A 22839-nucleotide genomic window follows, 5' to 3' on the forward strand; every position below is an offset into this window, starting at 1 on the left:
CCCGGACGAGAGTCCCCCGGCGGACCAGGCAGCAGCGGCCAGGGCGCGCCGCAGGGCTCCCCGGGCGGCCCGGGGCAGGGCAGCCAGGGATCCCCCCGCGGCCAGAGCAGGGGCGGCAGGAGTGTGCCACGGGGCTCCTCTGGCAGCGGTACTCGGGACACGGGGCAGAGCTCCCCGGGCCGCTCCAGGTGCGGGGGCCAGAGCATATAGCAGGGCTCCCCGGGCTGTACCTGCGGCGGGGGCATGGATCCCCCAGCGGCACAGGCGTTAGTGGCCGGAACACATGGTGGGGCTCCTCAGTCTGCTCAGGCGGCAGTCTGGGCGCAGGACAGGAGTCCCCCGGGGACCAGAGCGGCGGCTGCAGAGGCGCGCCACGGGGCTCCCCGGGCTGCTCAGGCAGCAGCAGGTGAGGTGCGGGGTCGGGGTCTCCCGGCAGCTTGGGAGGGAACAGCCGGGGCGCAGGGCATGGCCCCCTGGCACCCTAAACATCGGCGGCAGGAGCGCGCCACGGGGTTCGCCGGGCTGCCCAGAGAGAGGCAGCCCGGGCGCGGGGCCGGAGTTCACCGGCAGCTCCGGCGGCAGCGGCCGGGGAGCGGGGCAGGAGTCCCCCGGCGGCTCGGTGACCGGCATCCGGGGCATGCCGCGGGGCCCCCCCGGGAGCGGCGATATGGCCGCGGGACAGGAGCCGCCGGGCGACCCCGGCGGCGCGCTGCAGGGTCCCCCGGGTCGCCCGAGCAGCGGCAGGCAGAGAGTCGGGCCGGGATTCCCCGGCGGCTTGGGCAGCAGCCGCACGCTGCACCGTTGGGGCGGAAGGTGGAGACTCCCCGTGGGCAGCAGCCGCGTGGGGCAGGGACTCCTCGGCGTCTCCACGCCGTGGGAATCCCCAGGTAGCGCCCGCAGCAGCGGCTCAGGGCAGGGATCCCCCCGTAGCGGGGCTGGGCGGGGGTCCTCCCAGGGGGCCAGGGGCTGGGGTGTAGTGGGGCACTTACTCGACCCGGGCAGCAGTTGGTTAGTGGGGGTCTCCTCCTCCGGCAGCGGGGGGTAGTCTCTCTGCAGCTGCTGGTGCTCCGCAGACGAGTCTTCCCAGGGTAGGTGTATAGACAGGTAGGCTCCCTGCAGCTGCTGGTCATTCCTCCAGGTGGGGCTGTGAGCAGCGTCTTGGTCCTCAGTTGTTGCGGGGGCTCCTCCGGCAGCATCCTTCCCAGCGGGGGGACGATTAGCGTCCTGGGCCTGGATCCTCGGAGGGACTCCTCCAGCATCGTCAGTTTCAGGAGCAGTAGGCCGGTGTTCAGTATCCTGGACCGGAGGAGCAGGTGAGGTTCTTCTGGTGCCCCTCCTCAGGGAAGCTGTAGTCACCTCCTTCCTCCTGGAAGTGGGGTCTCGAAGAGCTGGTTTTCTGCTGCTTATTTTTTCAGAGGAGGTGTCCAATGGGGTTTTCTTCCGCTGGCTTCTGGTGTTTCCATCCTTGCTGGTGGCCCGGGTCTTTGGAGTAGGCTTCTGCTGGGTTTTCCTGGCACTGGAGTGCGCAGGAGCAGCAGCTATCCGCGATAGTGTGTCTGTAGAAGAAAGAGAGGGAGAATTTTCCTCCAAAGTAACATCAGAACAGTGCATATGCAAATCAGCTGTATCTGTATGCAAAGCAGCCTCAGAAGAAGAATAAATCTCTAGGACAGCATCAATCTTTTCAAAAATAGCCGCAGGAGATTCCATCATCAGGACAGGGGTGTGCAAGTGTCTATTAAACAGAATTAAACTGATAAGAACAGACACTACACTTTGATCTTAGCTCCAGGGAGCAGAGAAGCAGGGCTGCCCCCTCAGCCCGATCATCTTCAGCCTCGCCATGGAGCCGCTCCTGCGGGCAATCTCCAATGGCACCGACGGCTTCGACCTACACGGCGAGAGAGTGAACGTGTTGGCCTACGCAGATGACCTAGTCCTGATCGCGGACGACCCCGAGAGGCTCCAGGGCATGCTCAACACCATCGGGAGAGTCGCAGAATGGACGGGACTCCACTTTAACGCCAAAAAGTGCGCGTCCCTCCATGTCAACTGCAGCAAGAAGAACTCGGTGCAGGCTACGGACTTCCTCATCCAGGGTGAATCCGTCGTCCCCCTGGCCAAGGGGCAGGCGTACCAACACCTCGGGACGCCGACGGGCTTCTATGTCCGGCAGACCGCCGAGGACACCATCCAGGAAATCCTGCAGGATGCCGCCAGGATTGACGTTTCCCTGCTGGGTGCAGTACCACATCTAGTGCCCTCACTTGAGCTTACAAACCAAAATGCACCCTGTCTATATAATTAATGCAGTTATTTATATACATATGACCTTCACTATTATATGTATAAAAAAAGTATCTCCCTCATAGACTCTTATTCATTCCTCCTACTTTTAAAAGTATAGACTTGCAAAATTATAACCATAACTTGACAATTTCATCATAAATCAACTGATTCTATTTTTTGAACCACAATAGTCTCCCCAAGGGGAGGTGCACTATTCCTGGAAGCACTGCAATACCAGGTCAATGCATGGAGTGGATGGAGCAAGCTCCTATTCCATCTCCCTGTTCCAAAAATCAATTTAATATATAGTCCTCAAATAGAAGACATATCAGATATTAAACTGATAAGAACAGATTTAAAAGTTTATTAGAGAATATTTAAATAAAGATGATACAAAGAGTTCAAAGCGTCAGTTGTTGGTCATTGGGGGCAACATACAGAGTATAGGGGGAAGCTGGTGTTTGGGGATTGGTTAGCATATAACATATATAGTCCGTAAGGTCCCCAATGTGGGGTGTACGGTGGGTGGGATCAGGAAGCAGTAGGGAAGCAGTGAGGGTACATTGCTCATACAGTGAGTTACACGCAGTCATGGATATAAGTAAATAGGCTGGGTAATGGGGACAGGATGACCCTCACCTGGTGCAATCTAGTATGGTGGGTTTAGGACTTAGGGGATATGGTTTAGTAGGGGGGTGTTTATAGGCCTCAACCCCCCCATGGGTGCACAGAGCCATGCTGACTCACTCTTGGTATTGGCGGTGGCCGGTGATGTGCTCTGTGTAAATGTCCCTAGACCACCGGATAGTGTCCGAGACCATCAAACGTCTCATGAGTCGTGCATAGCGACGGCCCACCCCACAGGCCCTAAGTACTTGTTCATTACAGGGGTCCCAGGCACCCAGTGCCCCGACAATCAGGGCATCGGTGTAGACCTCGTAGCCCTTTGCCCGCAGCGTGTCCACCAGGGGGGCATATTTTTCGAGTTTACGGGCTCGGGCTTCACGGAAAGCTGGGGTCCTATTCTCAAACGGGATCGTCACGTCAACGAGGATGATCTTTTTCCGCTCCTCATCCGTGACGACGATATCTGGGCGCAGCAGGCTGTCGGTGTCAGGGATGGTGTGGTTGACTGCGATCTCACCCAGGTGTGGGGCAATGGCCTTCACCAGCCGGTCCTGGACGGCGTTATGGCGCAGCTGCCAGGCTCTGGCGTGGGGTTTGCAGCTACACAGGACGTGGGGCAGAGTCTCCAGAGCATACCCACACTTCCTGCAGCGCTTGTCTCGGTTCCCGTGGCGGACGGCTCCATTGAGTGGGACGCAGTTCAAGCGGGCACGGTGTATGAATCGCCAGTCGGCAAAACGGGTGAAACTGCCCGCAGGGAGAAAGTGGTTGCTGGAGTCCCACTTGCTGGTCACCTCAAAGGCCTTGCCCTGGTCGGGTTTTTTCCTCAGGGTGTCCACGTAGAGCGCGCGGACAGCGGCCTTCAGTGATTTCTCCAGCACGCCTCTGGCTCCAGGGCTGACGATGGTATTGCCCTCTGTCTCGATCCGTGGCACCAGGACTCCCAGCTCCTGTCGTTCCTCACTCCAAACCCAGCGGCAGCCCAGTCGTTTTCCTAGCCGGCGCGTGGCGTTGCGGGCACGGGACCACAGCGAAGAAATGTCGCCCCCATCCCGGGCGAATTCGCCGTCCAGGGAGCCGCTCAGGAAAGTGGCTACATCCGGGCCGGAGGGAGGCCTGCCAATTCGCTTCTCAATGACGGTGCGTAGGGCGGCCGCTGCGACGTTCTTTATTGTGGCGTCCGGGCACGTCAGGAGGCGAAAGGCGTGCGTGACGACCGCGATGTCGCAGAGGTCACCCATGCGGGGGACGTTGGTACCACCATGCCTGTGGGCATGCCTGTCCGGTAGGGCTGGCTTTAGGCGGCCGCAGTCGTTGGGGGGCAGCCAGGGGGTCCCTCTGTGGCTGGGGTCTGGCAGGGGCATTTCCCTGCCTCTGGGATGGCCGGCAGGTGGCAGGGCAGTCTCCTGGTGCCTGGGGCTGCGGGCAGGTGTCGGGTCTTGTCTCCTGCAATACAGTAAGAAACTCCCTAGACGCCGCCGGGGGTGGGGGCTGGGGCATGGGGCCCGCTTCCTCCGGTGGTCCGAGCAGCCGGGGCGCCCCGTGGGGCTCCTCAGGCCGCTCCGACAGCGGCAGCCCGGGCGCGGGGCAGGAGTCCTCCAGCGGTCCGAGCAGCGGCGGCGGAGACACGCTGCAGGGCCGCCCGGGCAGCGGCGGCCAGGGCGCGGGGCAAGGATCCCCCGCCGGCCCGAGCAGCGGCGGCCGAAGTACGCCAAGGGGCCCGCCGGGTCGCCCAGGGCAGGGGTCTCCTGGTGGCGCCGGCAGCAATGGCCAGAGTACATGGTGGGGGCCCCCAGGCCACGCGAACAGCTGGGCCGCTGGGCAGGGATCACCCGGCGGCTCGGATCGCATCGGTCCCGGCGCGAGGTGGGGCTCCCCAGGCCGGACAAGCCGTAGCGGCGGCCGGAGCGTGGCGCAGGGATCCCCGGTCGGCTCAGTCAGTAGCGACCAGAGCCCGCGGCCGGGCTCTCCAGGGAGCGCACGCGGCAGCGGCGAGGGACAGGGATCCCCCGAAGGTATGGGTGTCGCGGAGACCATCAGCTGGGCAGCGGGGCTTCTCTCTGGCAACTGGGACACCGTCGCTGAGAGCAACAACTGGGCATCGGGGCTTCCTTCGGGCGGCTGGGAGGCTGAGGGACAAATCTCAGGCTGCATCAACGGCTGGGCGGCTGCAGGTCTCCCCCGTTGTAAGGCCGTGGGGAGGTGGTCTTTCCGCGGTTGCCGGTGGTCGGGAGGCGATCCCTCTCGCAGGAGGAGCGTAGTGGTGCGGGCTTCCTGTAGCCTTTGGCCATTAGGGGGAGGCTCCTCGAGTGTTGGGGGCCCAGTGAGGGAGACTTCAGGCGGTTGCAGCTGTGAGCGAGCAGCTGGGGGTTCCTGCGGCAGTTGGAGCACCGCAGGGCGGTCTTCCGTTGCCCGGGGAGCCGGGCGCAAGGCCTTCTCCCTGGTAGTGTTCCCGCGGGCTGGTTTCCCAGACCGGGAAACAGCATCGCGGGGGGGGTCCTTCTTGATCTCCTTCTGTTCCTTAGGTTTAACGACCTGCCGTGTCCGTGGGACAACCAGCGCAGCACTCGGCACCCTCTGAAGACTGACCACAGGAAGCTTGTGTCGAGCGGTCTGGCATACCGGAGGCAATGCCTTCTGCTGCAATCTAGGAGCAACAGGGTGCATGCTTCTTCTGAATCAAGATACTACACTTGATCTGAGCCAGAGGCCCGAGAAGCGATACTCTACATTGAAATATTTTGCAGCCCTCTCATTCCTACAGCTCTCTCTGTGACAGTGACACATGCCAGCGAGTGCCACTAACGCCATAGCAATTCTTTGACAACTTCTAATCATACTTCCTTCACCTAACCACTCAATTTTTACTATTCGGAGCAAACCACCTTCTGCCTGAAAATTCAGCTTCAAAACTAATAAATTCATTAAGCTTGTTAGCTGTTGCCTCATCACTCGTTTCTCTGCCTGAAGGATACTTTCTATTTGCATGAAGCCAGCCCCTTTGCTGCAACGTACTGATGACATCAGGTTGCTAACCCTATCGTTGCAAGTTTAGACTTGGTGCCCTGCTCGCTTCCCCTACAGCACACATGATGGGAGGGGAGGATGGGAGTCAACGATTATTTTTCTTCAGTCTACACACAGTTAGGGATGATGTTCATTCTGCAGATGATTAGCAGGATATTACCGAAGGGTGTCAAACCTGATTTGTATGTAAACTCTCTGTGCAGAGACTGTCTTTTTGTTCTGTGTTGGAACAGCACCTAGCACAGTGGGGTCCTTGTCCTTGACTAGGGCTCCTAGGCACTAGAGGAATAAATAAATAAGCAAAACCAGTATTTTAGTACTCAGCTCTTAATGCGGAAAAGGCAGATACAAGTCACATAAAAGTAACTGAAACAGAGTTTGAGTTGCATTTTAATGAGCACTTTTGTCAGTAAAACTTTTGTTGGTCTGAAGTGTCGGAAAAAATAACACCTCCTAACCCCAACAGACATACATTTTACTGACAGAAGCACCGGTGTGGACAGCGCTGTGTTGGTGGGAGACGCTCTCCAGCCGTCATAGCTCCCGCTGCTCATTGGGGGCAGTTTAATTATGCCGACGAGAGAAAGCTACACTGCGGCACGGCTGTGCTGCTGCTGTAAGGTCTGTCGTGTAAACGTAGCCTGACTGTCTCCCTTTGGCTCTCAAACCCCCCATACATGCTTTACCCCACCCTTTCTCAACTGCACAGCTCTCATAGTGATACTCTAATCAGGTCATTATATTAACTTGCTTCAGCACTTAGCAAAAACAGTAGTGCTTGCCACTGTGTCAAATTAGCTGATGTCAGCCGATGTGCACACTAAAGAGAACTTTTGTTTTATTGTCTGGGAAAAAAAATAAAGGCAGCAGCTGATTACTGCACAGGCATAGAGTTTACAAACAAAAAACAAAAACCCCCTAACCGAAGACACAAGCTTGTGGACCATGCCAACTTTAGGGCAACAGCACAATAATCACTTAGACACATGAGTATCTAGGCTATTGTGTTTTAAAGTTATTCACATGCCTAAATATCTACAAGAAAGAGGATATTTAAACACCAAAATTAGAAAAGTGAACCACCAAAAATATGGCTTTTTTTTTTTTAACGGAATACTGCTTGGAAGATGGGAAACATTCATGGAATTATAGGGGGTCATAGAATTATAGGACTGCAAATCTTGATTGGGATCATGCCTGGAGCAGATGTCATCAGATTTTGCTTTTTAAAATGTCTTCAGGTAATGTCTACAGCTGTTGAACTTAAATCCAGGCGCTTTATGTATGAAAGCAAAACCTCAAAAAAGGGAAATCTGGACAAAATTCTCAGAAGTTGGGGGTCCAAAAATGAAGGTACCCAAAAATAAGTGGACCCCTTGAGTTCAACTGTTGGCCAATAATATTTCAGGGCAGCTAGACAATTCCCCACCTGAGGTATAGAGAAGTGCCCCAGGACTCCACAGGGTTCTTCCCTTTTGAGCTGCTATATAGGAGGAGAGTGAGGGGACCCTTGGGCCTGCCGCAGGGGTGAAAGTAACTTAAGTTACCAGTACAGGGACCTGGGTCCGGGCCCCTGGAAGGGGCAGGGCAGCCTTCCCCAGCCAGCCCTTCAGCGCTGCCTGGCCCACACTGCCCGGGGCTCTGGGTGCTGACGTGGTAGTAGCAGGGGTGGCCACAAGTCCCAGGGCCTTTTAAATCGCCGGACCCCAGGCAGCTGCCCCTTTTGTCCCTGCCGGCCCTGGGCAAAAGGAGCAGTGACATTAAAGTGCTAAGTGATCCAATGAGTTGTTTGAAAGACGGATGGATTAAGTCTCTTTTGTGTTAGCCATCATTGGTATTGTCGGTTCAAACATTTTAGGCTCTCGATCATTTTTTCTTCAATCAAATCTTGGAGGCACAAGGGTCATCTTTGTCTAGTATAACCACCATCAAAACCCTCCATCTCCTGAGTAACACAAGATGGTTGGTGCTGGCTGCTGAGTAGAACTGGCACATTACTACACACAAGCATGCATTACCTCTTTCCTGCTGCTGTTGGACAAGCGGTGTCTCCTAACACTGTGTGGTGTTATATGACCAAGAGCCTGCATCATATGGTCCCACCAATGCCCACCTACTTAGCATCTATACAAGCCAGTTGTAGGGAAAACTAGACTGACAGTCAGACCGGGGAAGATAATTAATAGTGGATTCTCTTGATGCACAAATCTCTTCACAGTTTCATTATTCCTTCAAGCCAATGGACACAGACACCACTTCTCACAGCACCTTGGTCAGTCAGTCCAAGGACTGACCAAGAACAAGCTTGCCCAGCTTGTGATAACTGACAGGATCAACAGGCAGATATGGTATTATATTGTGAAAAAATGTCTTCACCTGTTATGTATTTGTACAACAGAACTGCACCCTTTGGTCACATGATTGCTATACAGAGGGATTATTACTATGAACACTGAATTGAAAATAGTCATTTTAACTGCTTAACAGTATCGTAGGTATCTTTTCCCTATTAAGTCAGCTTTCACGCTGCAGTGTTACACATTTTCATGTAAGGAAGTCAGCAGGTTCTGTCCCTCTTTGTTCACTGCCTAGCTCCATGGCTCTAACCTTGTTTGGCTTCTAGACACTACTGCAATGCATTTTTTTTTTAAACAAGGTGTTTTTTTTTAAAAGGGGCAACGTTATCCCACCATGGTCTAGTTATTTCTGTTAAACTGTACAGTATTCACTGTTTTTCCCCCCTCTTTCATCTTCCTTGCTCTCTAGTTTCTTTCTCCTAGATTAAATTTTCAATTTTTTAAAAAGCGACCACGGGGAACTAGCAAACGGGCGTTTGAGGGGGAGAGACGGAGATCCCCCTGCTGAACGAACAAGGTGTGAGTACTAATCTGGGGGTGAGTGAATTTGTTTGGCTGTTTGTACTTTTCTTTCAGGTTATTTAAAGTTACAGGGTGTCATAAATATAGAGAAATGACTAGCATAAAATCCCTTGGCAGCTGTACTGAATCATTTTATCTGTAAGGGGTTAAGAAGCTCAAATAACCTAGTTGGCACCTGATCAGAAGGACCAATGAGGAAAGAAGATACTTTCAAATCTGGGGGAGGAGGTTTTGTTTGTGCTCTCTCTTTGTTGTTCTCTCTCCAGATGACACCAAGCAGGTACAATATCTCCTGAAAATATACCTGGAATGATTCATCTAAAACCACAAAAAATGTAAGTGGGGCAAAGCGAAACCTTACATTGGAGTGAATAAATGAAGACTCTGTACACCACTTCTGAAAGGCTGCCGACCCCTGCGATAAATTGATCCCTGATCGTTTTGCCATCGACTCCGGAAATCCACCATGGCGAGAGGCGGAAGCGGAGTTGACGGAGCGGCGGCCATCGATCCCGCGCCACGAGGACGCAATGTAAATGATTCTAAGTCGTTCTAAGATACGTAGACTTCAGCTACGCTATTCTCGTAGATGAAGTTGCGTACCTTAGATTGATTTCCCCCCCACACCCCCTCAGTGTAGACCAGGCCTGAGAGACTTCCATCCTCCCTTCTGCTGTGTTTTTTTTTCTTTCCTCTTTCCTTTGAGGTCTGTAATTGATTGACTAGGGAGATTGAAATGTTCTCCAACTGGTTTTTGAAAAAAACCTCCCTAGTCACTCAATTACAGACCTCAAAGTCACAATACTTCCACAAAAGAACTTCAAAACCAGATCCCAATGAGAAACTGCAGAATTGGAATTAATTTGCAAACTGGACACCATTAAATTAGTCTTGAATAAAGACTGGGAGTGGATGGGTCATTACACAAAGTAAAAACTATTTCTCTATGCTAATTTTTTCCCCTACTGTTACTCACACCTTCTTGTCAACTGTTGGAAATGGGCCATCCTGATTATCACTACAAACGTTTTTTTTCTCCTGTTGATAATAGCCCACCTTAATTGATTACTATTGTTACAGTTCGTATGGCAACACCCATTTTTTCATGTTCTCTGTGTATATATATCTTCCTACTGTATTTTTCACTGCATGCATCCGATGAAGTGGGTTTTAGCCCACAAAAGCTTATGCTCAAATAAATCTGTTAGTCTCTAAGGTGCCACAAGTACTCCTTATTCTTTTTTCTCAAGTGCATGTCATCGTCATGTGCAAAACTATGGGGTCAGGAGGGCTGCCTGAAATTTCAATGTAAGCCTCTCAGCTTTTTGGCTAATGATGCCAGTTGAAAATAGGTCTCTGGTGTTCCATGAGGTCCAAGCTCAAAAGGTTTTGAAATACACCCTGCTGGCCAACACCCTGAAAGCCCAGGACTATAAGGTCCAGATCTACACCCTGGTTGTGGAAGCCCTGGGCATGTGGGGCACCCCACAACGACCCAGTGCCGAGAGCATGTGGAGTCAGTCTCAGTACTAGGACAAGTAAACAAGACCAGCAGATTCCTTCCTTGATGAACCAAGGGATGCACCCCACCCATGTATCTATTCGCTGCACCAGTAATTCATAAACTTTAACAACCTGTGAACTCCTTTCAGTAAAATGTCAAGTCTCGCAAACCCCATCCTAAAAATGAATATTTCCAGGGATTTTCTCCTTTACCTGAGTATAAATTATAAAAGCAGTGATCTTGGAAATATAAAATTTGTTTTTATGACATGCTTATTACACAATATTTAGTATTATTATTTATCATTACAGTATTTTTATTACATTATGAAAATGGCAACACTCTTTCAAGATCTCACTTTTGTAGCTTGTATCACTTTGAATAAGCCTGTTATAAAACAAGGCTCCTATATTTCATCAAGGAGTATCAGATGAGAAACAGCATGAAGGTATTTAAGAAGCCAACTCAGAGTTCCTCCTACACAAGCATTCTGATCCAGGCAAACAATGCATGTTACAACAAAGCTTAAAATTGCTTTTCATAATAATTTTAAAAACAATACTAGCTGCCTATTTAATTTAAAAAATATCCACCTCCCTTTCCATTTCTTATAAGGAGTCTTGAAGTTTAAATCTCCTCAGCGTGATAGATATGCTTGCTTTGATCTGCTTAGCTTTTGGAAGTCTAGGGGCTCCAGGCTGCTGGCCCTGTGTTGCCCGGATCCTTAGGGACAGCTCTGCTTGCCATTAGGGAATTTTTTCCCAAGAACTCTCTGTAATATTTCACGACCCCCCAGGGGCTCATGAACCACTGTGCTACACCAATAGTGACTTGGACTCTAAATATATTCTATGGGTGGCATACCCAAGATCACTTATTTACTGATGCTTTAAAAACTCCCATATCCCAATCTGGATCTACACTGATTATGTACTATGTGTGTATCTTACAAACCTTGTAATCAATATTTGTAATCTCTCATAACTCAAGCCTCACCCCAGATGTACAGTACCTTCCTTAACTGTGTAAACTTGATTTTAAACATTAGCTTTAATACAATTTTTATATCTGTTCTTATCAGTTTAATATCTGATACATCTTCTATTATAGGACTATATATTAAATGGATTATTGGAACAGGGAGATGGAATAGGAGCTTGCTCCATCCACTCCTTGCATCTATCTGGTATTGCAGTATCACCAGGAATGGTGCACCTCCCCTGAGGGAGACTATAGTGGTTAAAAATTTGAATTTGTTTTAACTCTGAATCTCTTTTTTATATAACCTTTTTACTGTGATATTTTTAGGATGTGGGTTTATTGATGTTGTTTTGTGTGAGTTTATAGCCATAAGTACGGTGACCAGATATCCCATTTTTGGGGACTTTTTCTTATATAGGTGCCTATTACGCCCCCTACCCCCTGTCCTGTTTTTTCACAGTTGCTATCTGGTAACCGTAGCCATAAGCTTGTGTGTGTCACTGGAGGACTTTTAAAAAGCTGGGATTCCACTTTGTGCAGTGAATGCTTTCAGCAGTGTGAGGAACAAATGAGGGAGGGTCTGTCACAGAAATACTTATTTTTTTATAATGTTGAAGCTCACCTGTATATAAATAACTGCATAGATAATTATATGGACTGGGTTGTATTCTTCTCCCCACTCAACATCTGGTCCAGTAATCTTCGTTTGGAAACTCAACTGCACCCAGCACACAGGGGCCGCAATTCTCCACAGCACAGGTTCAAAACACTAAGGCCTTGTCTACACTACAAAGTTGCAGCGCTGGTGAGGGGGTTACAGCACTGCAACTTAGGATGTGTACACACCTGCAGGGCATTACCAGCGCTGCAACTCCCTGCTTGCAGCGCTGGCTGTACACCCGGTCGTGCCTCGGGTATAGAGGATCCAGCGCTGGATCACCAGCGCTGGTCATCAGGTGTAGACACTCACCAGCGTTTTTGTTGACCTCCGTGGAATAAGCAGGTATCCCAGCATACTTGAGGAAGCCTCTCTGGTAATTAAGCAAACTCCACTGCCCTCCAAGCAGGTCTCCTTTCCCGCGGTGTGCTCTGGCGTTCCCCGACCCCCCCTCCAAGCAGGTCTCCTTCCCCGCGGTGTGGTCTGGTGTTCCCCGACCCCCCCTCCAAGCAGGTCTCCTTCCCCGCGGTGTGCTCTGGCGTTCCCCAACCCCCCCCTCCAAGCAGGTATCCAGCCCCGTGGTGTGCTCTGGCATTCCCCGACCCCCCCTCCAAGCAGGTATCCAGCCCCACGGTGTGCTCTGGCATTCCCCGACCCCCCCTCCAAGCAGGTATCCAGCCCTGCGGTGTGGTCTGGCGTTCCCCGACCCCCCCTCCAAGCAGGTCTCCTTCCCTGCGGTGTGGTCTGGTGTTCCCCGACCCCCCCTCCAAGCAGGTCTCCTTCCCTGCGGTGTGGTCTGGTGTTCCCCGACCCCCCCTCCAAGCAGGTCTCCTTCCCTGCGGTGTGGTCTGGTGTTCCCCGACCCCCCCTCCAAGCAGGTCTCCGTCCCTGCGGTGTGGTCTGGTGTTCCCCGACCCCCCCTCCAAGCAGGTCTCCTTCCCCGTGGTGTGGTCTGGCGTTCCCCGACCCCCCCTCCAAGCAGGTCTCCTTCCCCGCGGTGTGCTCTGGCGTTCCCCGAACCCCCCCTCCAAGCAGGTATCCAGCCCCGCGGTGTGCTCTGGCATTCCCCGACCCCCCTTCAAGCAGGTATCCAGCCCCGCGGTGTGCTCTGGCATTCCCCGACCCCCCCCCCCCTCCAAGCAGGTATCCAGCCCCGCGGTGTGCTCTGGCATTCCCCGACCCCCCCCCTCCAAGCAGGTATCCAGCCCCGCAGTGTGCTCTGGCATTCCCCGACCCCCCCCCCTCCAAGCAGGTATCCAGCCCTGCGGTGTGCTCTGGCATTCCCCGACCCCCCCTCCAAGCAGGTATCCAGCCCCGCGGTGTGCTCTGGCGTTCCCCGACCCCCCCTCCAAGCAGGTCTCCTTCCCCGCGGTGTGGTCTGGCGTTCCCCGACCCCCCCTCCAAGCAGGTCTCCTTCCCTGCGGTGTGGTCTGGTGTTCCCCGACCCCCCCTCCAAGCAGGTCTCCTTCCCCGCGGTGTGGTCTGGTGTTCCCCAACCCCCCCTCCAAGCAGGTCTCCTTCCCCGCGGTGTGCTCTGGCGTTCCCCGACCCCCCCCTCCAAGCAGGTATCCAGCCCCGCGGTGTGCTCTGGCATTCCCCGACCCCCCCCCCTCCAAGCAGGTATCCAGCCCCGCGGTGTGCTCTGGCATTCCCCGACCCCCCCTCCAAGCAGGTATCCAGCCCCGCGGTGTGCTCTGGCGTTCCCCGACCCCCCCTCCAAGCAGGTATCCAGCCCCGCGGTGTGCTCTGGCATTCCCGGACACCCCCCCCTCCAAGCAGGTATCCAGCCCCGCGGTGTGCTCTGGCATTCCCCGACCCCCCCTCCAAGCAGGTATCCAGCCCTGCGGTGTGCTCTGGCATTCCCGGACCCCCCCCCCCTCCAAGCAGGTATCCAGCCCCGCGGTGTGCTCTGGCATTCCCCGACCCCCCCTCCAAGCAGGTATCCAGCCCCGCGGTGTGCTCTGGCATTCCCGGACCCCCCCCCCCGCCCCAAGCAGGTATCCAGCCCCACGGTGTGCTCTGGCATTCCCGGACCCCCCCCCCCTCCAAGCAGGTATCCAGCCCCGCGGTGTGCTCTGGCATTCCCGGACCCCCCCCCTTCCAAGCAGGTATCCAGCCCCGCGGTGTGCTCTGGCGTTCCCCGACCCCCCCTCCAAGCAGGTATCCAGCCCCGCGGTGTGCTCTGGCGTTCCCCGACCCCCCCTCCAAGCAGGTATCCAGCCCCGCGGTGTGCTCTGGCGTTCCCCGACCCCCCCCTCCAAGCAGGTCTCCTTCCCCGCGGTGTGCAACAGCGCTGCAGCGTGGCCACATCTAACACCACTCGCAGCGCTGGTTGCTGTAAGTGTGGCCACTCTGCAGCGCTGGCCCTATACAGCTGTACTAACACAGCTGTAACAACCAGCGCTGCAAAATTGTAGATGTAGACATACCCTCATACTTAACTTCTGGTTCTTACCATGTGTCTTGGGACAGGACACTGCAGGTGGCTGCCCCTTTCCAATTGCTCTGCAGAGTGAAGATTAAGCTATTTGCCTCCTCTCCAAGGAGCTCTGGGAGGCGTGTACGTCATGCAACGTGTGTGCCGCTGTGAGGTGCTCAGCGTTGCTCCCCTCTGAAAGGCTGGCTGGCTGGCGGGGCTCGATGCACCCCCGGCGGGCGCTCAGGGAGCGCTGCGCCTCCCTTCCAGCTAGTTGTTCTTCCACCAAGCTTTGCAATCGCAACCAGCAGGTGGCGCCAAAGCCCCACCTGTAGAGCGGCAGCAGCTGCCAAAAGCGAAGGGAGCGCCGGAGCCTGAGCAGAGCTGGCTGCTGGGACCCCGGCGCAGGGCTTGTCTACATAGGGGAACTGACTGGCCTCCCGGAAGCAGAGTATCAGAGGGCAGCCCTGGTAGTCTGGGTCTGTAAAAGCAGCAGAGTCCGGTGGCACCTTACGGACTAACAGACGTTTTGGAGCAGGAGCTTTCGTGGGTGACTCCCCACTTCCTCGGATGCATGAGACGAAGTGGGGATTCACCCAGGAAAGCTCCTGCTCCAAAACGTCTGTTAGTCCGTAAGGTGCCACCGGACTCTGCTGCTGTAAGCAGAGTAACCCGGCGCTGTAGCTATGCCAGTGTAGCCCCAGCATGGATGGAGCCATTTCCTGGCTCGGTCTCTGGGAGGAACCAGACACGGTCCCTGGAGGGGACCAGAGGCCGAGCTGGAGCGAGTTTCTGCTGGGGGTGGGTCAGCCGGAGCTGGGGGACTCAGGGATCCTGGTAATTCCTGTGGGGGCGGGGAAGACCCGCGGAGGGCCCTGAGGGGAGGGCAATGAGGAGATTCCTAAGGAGGGAGGGGGAGGGGATTCCTTTCCCTCCCCTCTGCCACTGCAAACAAAAGACCGACGATAACACCGCAGTTAGCGCCCGCCAAATTCGAACGCACAACACCAAGGCGCGTGCCCGCTCACCACCCATAGAGCGCATGCGCACTGAGATTCTCGCGCATGCCTTCATCTCCTGCGCGTGCAGATTGCCGCTCATCCCGCCACTTCCATAAGCATGCATCTTCAGGCTCTCGAACGTTCCACTTCCTCCCTGCGCATGGTACTCAGATTTCCCTTGTATTTCCCCCTATCCTTGCATTCTCATATTCCGTCGCGTCTGCCTCACCCCCTTATTCATATTGCGCATGCGTGAACATCAAGGTACCGCCGGCCCCTCGGCCGGGCACAAGCTCTGGGCTTCCCGCCACCCCCTCGTTGCACATGCGCATTCGGCTTCCTTCTGAGCAAGGAGGATTTCCCAGCAGACCTCTGGTTCTTGGGTATTTAAGCCCCGGTTGGGAGTAAATTCGGCCATTTTGCTTGGCCGCTGCTGGCTCTTCAGTTGTCTGGGTGAGTGTGGAGGGGAATTCGCGGCCACGCGGCTCCGCATCGGGAGCCTCTGCTGTGGGTCGGGCGGCTGCTACCCACGGTTCCTCGGGGATCTTGGGAGGGAGACACACCCGCCCCGGGCGGGGAGCTGCGTCCCGCGGGGTGGGAGGCGGGGGAAGACTCTGCCGCCATCTTGCGAGCCATGTGATCAGGGTGACCAGATCCCCTGATTGTATAGGGACAGTCCTGGTACTAGGGGCTTTTTGAATCTGCGCTCCTATTATACCCACTCCTGACTTTTCACACTTAGAGCTGGTCACCCTGCACGCGGTATATGGTGCTGGGGGGCGGGTGCTGCTGTGCGGGACCCCCCACAGGTGACACATAGTTCCGTGGTGGGGATACGTGACCCGCCCCGTGTGTTGCCTTAGGTGCCCTCCCCACTATGGTCCTTTTGCCCGCTCCCCTGCTCGCTTCCCCGCCCGCAGCCTGCCCCGGGAAAACGCTCTCGCGCCGCCGCTGCTCAGGGAGGTGGAGCCCTGCGCATGAGAAACCCGCCTGGAGCGCGGCCCGGGAGGCTCTCCGCCCCTCGGGAAAGCGCTGGAGTGGCTGGGGGCGATTTCTCTGCAGGAGCCCTGGACATGGGCTGAGCGCTCCCGACGTTTGGCCCTGCAGCCACCATGCGCCAAGGCACCAGCCACGTGCGGTATCGCTCCTCTTTCAGGGGGCGCTCTCCCCCACAGGGCCACCTCTGGCCGGGACTCCCTTGCAGTCAGGTTCCTGGGGCGGAGGCTGTTCTCTCTATGATGAGACCTATCACAGACCTGTGCTGACAGCCCTGTGAGGACCCCAAATAAATCTGAGGAGAACAGACCTGCCCCCACCCCTGTGGCCAAGGGTATGAAGGGCAGCCATGCCATGACACTGGGGACCATTGGGGAATCTTGCCCATGTTGGGGTGTAGTTTAGGGCTCTGCCCACTTTGCCATGGGGCTCATGTGTCCATTCCATGTTCCTAATGATGTTTCTCTGTATGCAGGGTTTAAAGCTCCTGACTGCTTGCTAGGTGAGTTGCAAATGCCTTCATGTATGCTGGAGCTTGTGTAGCACTGGTTAGAGATGCACCTTCTCTCCCATTCAAACTCCTTCCCAGGCTCAGCCCAGCTCCTAGGGGCAGGTGTTTCTTGTATTGGACATTTAGGGTGGCCATTGGGTCCATGCTTAAATTTATAAGGCCATAGTGTCATACTGTCTGATGTCTAAATGGCTGAAATTCCTAGATGCTTGCCTGGTATAGAAAGCTAGCTGAGTGGGGCATGCTACAGGGTGGAGTGTGGTTGTGGTGACATGTCACTGTTAATGCAGCATATCATTCCTGTTAATTGGGTGCCTTGGGAGAAGGGTGGTGTATGAAGTGCTGCAAAGATGATAAATGCTGAACTCTCTCTTTCTGAGACTTCAGTGGAGAAAATCTTTACCAGATTCTGAGTGGCACTGACCTTAGCTCAGGTAGATGTGGATTACATATAGGTCTCTGTGGCCTGGTGCTTCAGCCTTGCAGGGAGTGGAGCAGGCTCTTGTTGAACAGCACCAAAAGAGAGCATTTGCTCTTAACATGGGAGTGGGTAGACCAGGTTGCAGGAATGATGCTCTTGTAGGAGGATTAGTGACTGCATGTTAAGGTTCATGTGTCTCTTCTCAGGCATGGGTCTTACCAGTCGTGTGCATCTGCAGCCTCTTCACATGTGAGTAGTTGAGCTTTCTCCGTCTGATAAAAATGATACTAGAACATGGGGTGGTCTACACAGGGGAAACCAGTTCACTTACACCATGGTCAGGGTGCAGCTGTCTTCCCTAATGTGGATTGGATGGGAGCAGGGATACATGCTATTGTCTTGGGACTTAAGTGGAGCCTCATCCACTGACTCACTGTCTGCTAGGTGGGTCTCCTGTGTGGAACAGCCTTGCCTCTCCAAGTATGCATCCCTCTTAGACCAGCAGAAAGTGCCCTGCTTGGCATGATGGCTGGGCAGGACGGAGGGGGATGGTTAGTGCTGGCTTGGGATCTGTATGTATTGGACTTCTTCCTCCTGCTCACTGCAGCAGTGCTGTCTCCCATGTTTTGGGTTTTCAGTCAGTGGTAGTGCATGCTAGGGCAGAATCTAAGTGTTGTGTCTTGTTTTGTTTTTTCTTTTGAGGATGGGGATTTGTGGCTCCACAAATGGCTCTGACCATTCCTGTGTGCCTGGCAGCTCAATCCTCTGCCCAGCTTGAGGACTGCTGCGTGATTGGTCAGTGTAGGCTGCAAGGTGGGTCTGTTTCCCATGGACACAGTCAGGCTACTGCTCCCTTGCTGTTCAGTGATGTATGCAAACAGACAAGCATATGGCTGAGTATCTGTGATGCCAGCTTACTTCTGAGAACGTAGAGATCATCCTTAGGGATAGGTGAGGGACTTTTGGTCTAGGAATAGGGTTAATCTGCTCTTTCTGTTTCAGGTTACCCCTATCCCTGGATGGAATCCAACCTCATACAGGTAGGTTTGGAATTATTGGTCTCTGTGGGCCTGGAAGGCCTGCCCTGCCGAGGCTCTGTGTGCTGAGCATTCGCCTCTGGGTATATCAGTGCCCTAGCCCCCTTGCCATGTGATCTGAACCAGTTCCTCTGAAAAGTTTTGAAGAACATTGGTCAATAAGCATGTTAGAGTTCTGATGGCAGCTGACCCTTGAGCCAAAGATGCTGCTCATCCAGACACGTGTCTCACAGGGCTCTCTGCTTTCCATCTAGGTGAACTCCTCCTGGGATGAATACCTGTCTCAGGTAAACACATCTCCTACAGTGTCCCTAGCATAGTGTAGGCCTGTCCAGTTCCCCTTCTGTACCTCTGGGGTGGGCCATTACTTTGATAGGTGGCAGTTTGAAAGGATGATACCATGTTAGCTGGACGACACTTGTCTCATGGCATTGAGTTACCAAAGCCCTGATCAAACTGCTCTGGCTCTGCTCCAGTGAGGTTTGCCCCAGTCCTGTGCTCACTAACGATTCTCTTCTCTATACAGGTGAGATGCCTTGATGTGAGAAGGGTGAGTGACCTATGCAGTCCTAGTGCCCCCTCTGTCCACTGTCCCAATGAGGAAATTTGTGCCTATCTTACTAGCTGTCCTGGTACCAGAACCTGCAAAGGTGAACCCACTGGTATCTGCAGCATGAGAGGAGGAGAACATGCTCCAAGAGGAGCAGTCTGATGGGACATTTGGCTGGATCTGACATTGTTCCCTGAGTGTAATGGCTGATTAACCCACCCTTTTTCCCCATAACACTGTGCTCTGCACACTGCCTTCCCAGGCAGGAGAAGTACCCTGTAAAACAGCAAGGGGAGAGGGATATAGTCTCAGAGCACCTTGTATTTGAGCATTGGGGTGATGAATACCACTCCCGAGCAGAAAGAGCAAACACTAATCAGATGCTCTGGTTCTTTTCAGGTTCCTGGAGTAAGTCTTGGCCAGCTCCTGATCCAGCTGCCCAGGTAAGGGTGCACACAGATCATGAGCTGATGATAGGTGGGGCTCAGTCCTAACTGCCTGTTCCCACTGACATGATGAACTCGCTTTGGATTCTCGTTCGGCTGAACATTGCTGTTGAGACTCTGACTCTGAGGCTTGGTGATGAACAGGCTGCAGGCGTTGCCTTCTCAGGGAGCTTAGTCTGGGGATGCAAGTTTAGAATTCAGGGCCTCAAGGATTCAGATCAAATAACCTTTCTTCTCTTAGGTTAAAGATGCTGGTGTGGATGGCTGCACTGTACTGAGTCATGGGTAAGTGCCCTTCAGCTCTCTCCAGGGTTGTTTTCAAATGTCCCTTGCATAGAAGCATGCGTAAGAGACCAGATGCTGCAGTTGTCCCCGTGCAGCTCTGCCTGTCTGGGGCATGTGTTGCAAATTCCACTGAAATTAAAGTTTCCTCCCCAAACAACTGGGACAAGGGGCATGGAGGGAGTTGAGCTTTGTGGTGGTGTCAGGGCAGCCAGGGGTGTGTTAAGCAGTTGTGGTAGTGCCTAGGGGGTCTAGTCAAAACCCAGTTGTGGCAGATGTGGTAAAGTGCTGTCTTGTGGGATAAGAGGTGATCACTGCAGTTTTAATGATGAGCCAAACTAGCTCACTTTGATTTTACTATAAACATGAAAATATTTGAACAGCTGAGAAACTGCGCAGAGTGGGAGATGAGTTTGGGGCCTGTGTGCTGGGGAGTTGCTGACTGGGTTGTCCTGTTCCAGCAGGTAGCCAGAGGCCTGGGTTCTGAAGTGCCTGGAATGGTGAGTGATTGCTGGGCCTATGGGTGTAAAGGAGGGATGGGCAAGGGGAGTTGAGCAGACACCACACCTGCCTCTCACTGTAAGCTGAATAGCAAGTTCTGCCCTATGGCAGGGGTTCTGTCCCATACTCTGGCTCCTCAGTGAGACTCCTACTGCCTCAGTCTGATCCCCATGACTGAGTGGTTCCCTCTGAGGCCAGAAGCCTGGTAGCAGTGTGGTTTGAGAACATGGTGGCCTGCTCCTTGCCCAGCCCTCCAACAGCTGTTTCTTCTGTTTCAGTAGCCTTGGCATTCCTGCCAGGGAATGGGCAGTCAGTCATTTGAGCTGCAGGTAGGCTGATAAGCACCAATTGGGGAAGGGACTGGTTAAAGAGGAGCTCTGCTCCCTCCATAGCAATACAGGTGGGGGATGGCCCCACTTCTCCCTGGGCTGTGGGTGAGAGGTGGGTAGGTGTCATGTCCTGATGAGGAAACCAGGTCACGTCTTACTGTCCATGCTGGTCCAGAACCTGCCAAGGTTGAACCCACTGGGCCGGTGGGGGGAGAGGAGGAAACTGTGTTCCAAAAGGAACTGTCTGATGGGACTTGTGTGGCATTGAGGTGAGGGGTGGGGTATGCCATGGGAAGCAGCTCTCCTGTAGTTCTCTGCTTGTTTCTCATAGGGCTGCCTGGAAGGATGGCTCATCCGAGCACAGCAAGTGAGTGTAATTGTCACTGACCCTGTACTTGCCCCTTGTGTGCTGATCCTTTCCCATGTCCAGGGAAGAGCTGTCTCCTTGTGCTGGTGCACCCACCCCATAGCATGGTGCCTTCTGCTGGAATTGACTAGCTCCACCCCTATACTGACCCTCTCCCTTTCCTCGGGCATGTGGTTGAGTATATGATGAACCATTTACCGCCCCAGTCTGATGCTGGTGACTGACTGGTACTTTCTGATGCTTGACCCTGGGACTCTGTCTGTCTGCCCCTGGCCAGGGGCACTCCTCTCACTGGTCTCCTTCCCTCCTGCAGGTTGGAGCATTTGGCCAGATGCAGCTGTGCCATCACACCTGCTTCCAGGAAGAGATCTTCCTGCTCAGCTGTGACAAACCCAGCAGCAGCTTAGTGTTGATGGGGGCAGCCAGCCCCTTAAGTGTGTGGTTCTGTGTGTACTGACTGTTTAAATAAAACATCTCTGCACAGAACAGCTGGAGCCTTGGAGTATGTCTACACTACCGCCAGATCAGTGGGTAGCAATCGATGTATTGGGGATTGATTTATCGCGTGTAGTGTAGACTCAGTAAATCAATCCCTGATTGCTCTCCTGTAGACTGCTGAACTCCAGCAGTGTGAGAGGCAGGAGCAAAGTTGATGGCGGCAGGAAGCTGCAGCTGTTGATCCAGTGCTGCAGGGATGCAAAGTAAGCAATTTTAATTCAATTTAAGTGACATCGACTTCAGCTACACCATTCTTGTAGCTGAAGTTGCATCTCTTAGATTTTTCTTCCCCACCCCCACCCAGTGTACACCAGGCTGCTGGAGTGTGCATGTGGGCTGGCTGGTATCATGCTGGGGAGGAGGGAGAGTTACTTGGTGGAGTTAAGGCCCTGCTCACCCATACCTGCAGTGAGGCATTACAGCTCCCTGGACAAAGCTTAGAGGTGGGCTAAGCTCTTATCCTAAAGAAAAGGAGCCTCATTCTGGCTTGCAAACCCTATAGAGCAGGGGAGGGTGTTGGCCTCTAGGCCTGCTGGCCCGTGGGGATCCTGTCCAGAGTTGCTGGTTGTGCCTAAGCTGTCCTGCATCCTAGTGACTAAGGCTGGTGCTCTTGCCATGCCACAGCAGGCTGTCTCCATCCCCAGCTAACAGCTGAGGCAAGACACTAAATGCATTCACTCGGCCCTTGCATAGCCTCAAGTTATACCGCTTACAATGGCAGGGTTGCAGGCACTTCCCTGTCCTTGGTTTCAGCCAGTATGCTGAGCAGGAGCAATGCCCCATACCTGACTGCTGTGTGACAGGGCCAGAAATGGGGATATTCAGTGTGATACCTTATCAGTGTCATGCTGAGGGGACTCCTGGCATTCTCTGGTTCTAGCACCAAGACACCCAAATACCAGCCCTTCAGAAGCAGTGTGCTGAGTCTCCATTTATTCACTCTAAGGTTTTGCATGCTGGTAATACATTTTAATGTTTTTTAGAAGGTCTCTAAGTCTCTAATTAAACTAGTGTTTTTTATTGTAAAATAAACGTTTTCAAAATGTTTAAGAAGCTTTATTTAAAATGAAATCAAAATGTTGACCTTATGCCACAAGCCTGCTCAGCCCACTGCTGGTCTGGGATTCTATTCACATAGGCTAGCAGTAGGCTGAGCAAGGCCTGTGGCTGGGACCTCAGCTGGTAAAGGTCCAGCAGCCAAACTCCAGACCAGCAGGGAGGCTGTGCGGGGCTGGGGGCCAGGACCCCAGACCAGCAGTAGACTGATCAGCTCAGCCCACTGCTGCTCAGGGGTTCCATCTACTGGCTCCTGCCAGTGGGATCCTAGCTGCCAGAACTGCTCAGCTCACTTGCCAGTCTGGGGTCCCAGCCCTCCCCATATACAGTGGGGGTACCTACCTTCTCCCTGGTTCTGGCCATTCTCTTCTCTCTGCACTGAGGTGAGGGTGGGAGTGCACTGAGCACAGGGCTGCGGGTGAAGGGTTGGGCCAGGAGCTACTATGAGGGAGGGGGCTCAGGT

At 53.9% G+C, this 22839-nt stretch overlaps 12 non-coding genes across 12 annotated transcripts; 10 read left to right on the forward strand and 2 right to left on the reverse strand.

The window, feature by feature from the left end:
* Nucleotides 1–1612: 1612 nt before the first annotated feature.
* LOC115655661 lies at nucleotides 1613–1808 on the reverse strand. Its single transcript, XR_004001450.1, has one exon. It is a non-coding gene; the product is annotated as a U2 spliceosomal RNA (small nuclear RNA).
* Nucleotides 1809–2490: 682 nt separating this feature from the next.
* On the reverse strand, nucleotides 2491–2680 carry LOC115655655. Its single transcript, XR_004001446.1, has one exon. It is a non-coding gene; the product is annotated as a U2 spliceosomal RNA (small nuclear RNA).
* An 8676-nt stretch (nucleotides 2681–11356) lies between these two features.
* On the forward strand, nucleotides 11357–11546 carry LOC115655657. The gene has a single exon (XR_004001448.1). It is a non-coding gene; the product is annotated as a U2 spliceosomal RNA (small nuclear RNA).
* A 5685-nt stretch (nucleotides 11547–17231) lies between these two features.
* On the forward strand, nucleotides 17232–17307 carry LOC115655675. Its single transcript, XR_004001461.1, has one exon. It is a non-coding gene; the product is annotated as a small nucleolar RNA SNORD26 (small nucleolar RNA).
* Nucleotides 17308–18169: 862 nt separating this feature from the next.
* On the forward strand, nucleotides 18170–18238 carry LOC115655674. Its single transcript, XR_004001460.1, has one exon. It is a non-coding gene; the product is annotated as a small nucleolar RNA SNORD27 (small nucleolar RNA).
* Nucleotides 18239–18454: 216 nt separating this feature from the next.
* On the forward strand, nucleotides 18455–18531 carry LOC115655673. Its single transcript, XR_004001459.1, has one exon. It is a non-coding gene; the product is annotated as a small nucleolar RNA SNORD28 (small nucleolar RNA).
* Nucleotides 18532–18938: 407 nt separating this feature from the next.
* On the forward strand, nucleotides 18939–19065 carry LOC115655679. The gene has a single exon (XR_004001465.1). It is a non-coding gene; the product is annotated as a small nucleolar RNA SNORD22 (small nucleolar RNA).
* A 340-nt stretch (nucleotides 19066–19405) lies between these two features.
* LOC115655676 lies at nucleotides 19406–19475 on the forward strand. The gene has a single exon (XR_004001462.1). It is a non-coding gene; the product is annotated as a small nucleolar RNA SNORD30 (small nucleolar RNA).
* A 470-nt stretch (nucleotides 19476–19945) lies between these two features.
* Nucleotides 19946–20017, forward strand: LOC115655672. Its single transcript, XR_004001458.1, has one exon. It is a non-coding gene; the product is annotated as a small nucleolar RNA SNORD29 (small nucleolar RNA).
* Nucleotides 20018–20258: 241 nt separating this feature from the next.
* LOC115655678 lies at nucleotides 20259–20322 on the forward strand. Its single transcript, XR_004001464.1, has one exon. It is a non-coding gene; the product is annotated as a small nucleolar RNA SNORD31 (small nucleolar RNA).
* Nucleotides 20323–20583: 261 nt separating this feature from the next.
* LOC115655680 lies at nucleotides 20584–20708 on the forward strand. The gene has a single exon (XR_004001466.1). It is a non-coding gene; the product is annotated as a small nucleolar RNA SNORD22 (small nucleolar RNA).
* A 289-nt stretch (nucleotides 20709–20997) lies between these two features.
* LOC115655677 lies at nucleotides 20998–21066 on the forward strand. The gene has a single exon (XR_004001463.1). It is a non-coding gene; the product is annotated as a small nucleolar RNA SNORD31 (small nucleolar RNA).
* The last annotated feature ends 1773 nt before the right edge of the window (nucleotides 21067–22839 follow it).

The sequence above is a fragment of the Gopherus evgoodei genome, chromosome 7, assembly GCF_007399415.2.
Source record: "Gopherus evgoodei ecotype Sinaloan lineage chromosome 7, rGopEvg1_v1.p, whole genome shotgun sequence".
NCBI classification, from domain to species: Eukaryota; Metazoa; Chordata; order Testudines; family Testudinidae; genus Gopherus; species Gopherus evgoodei.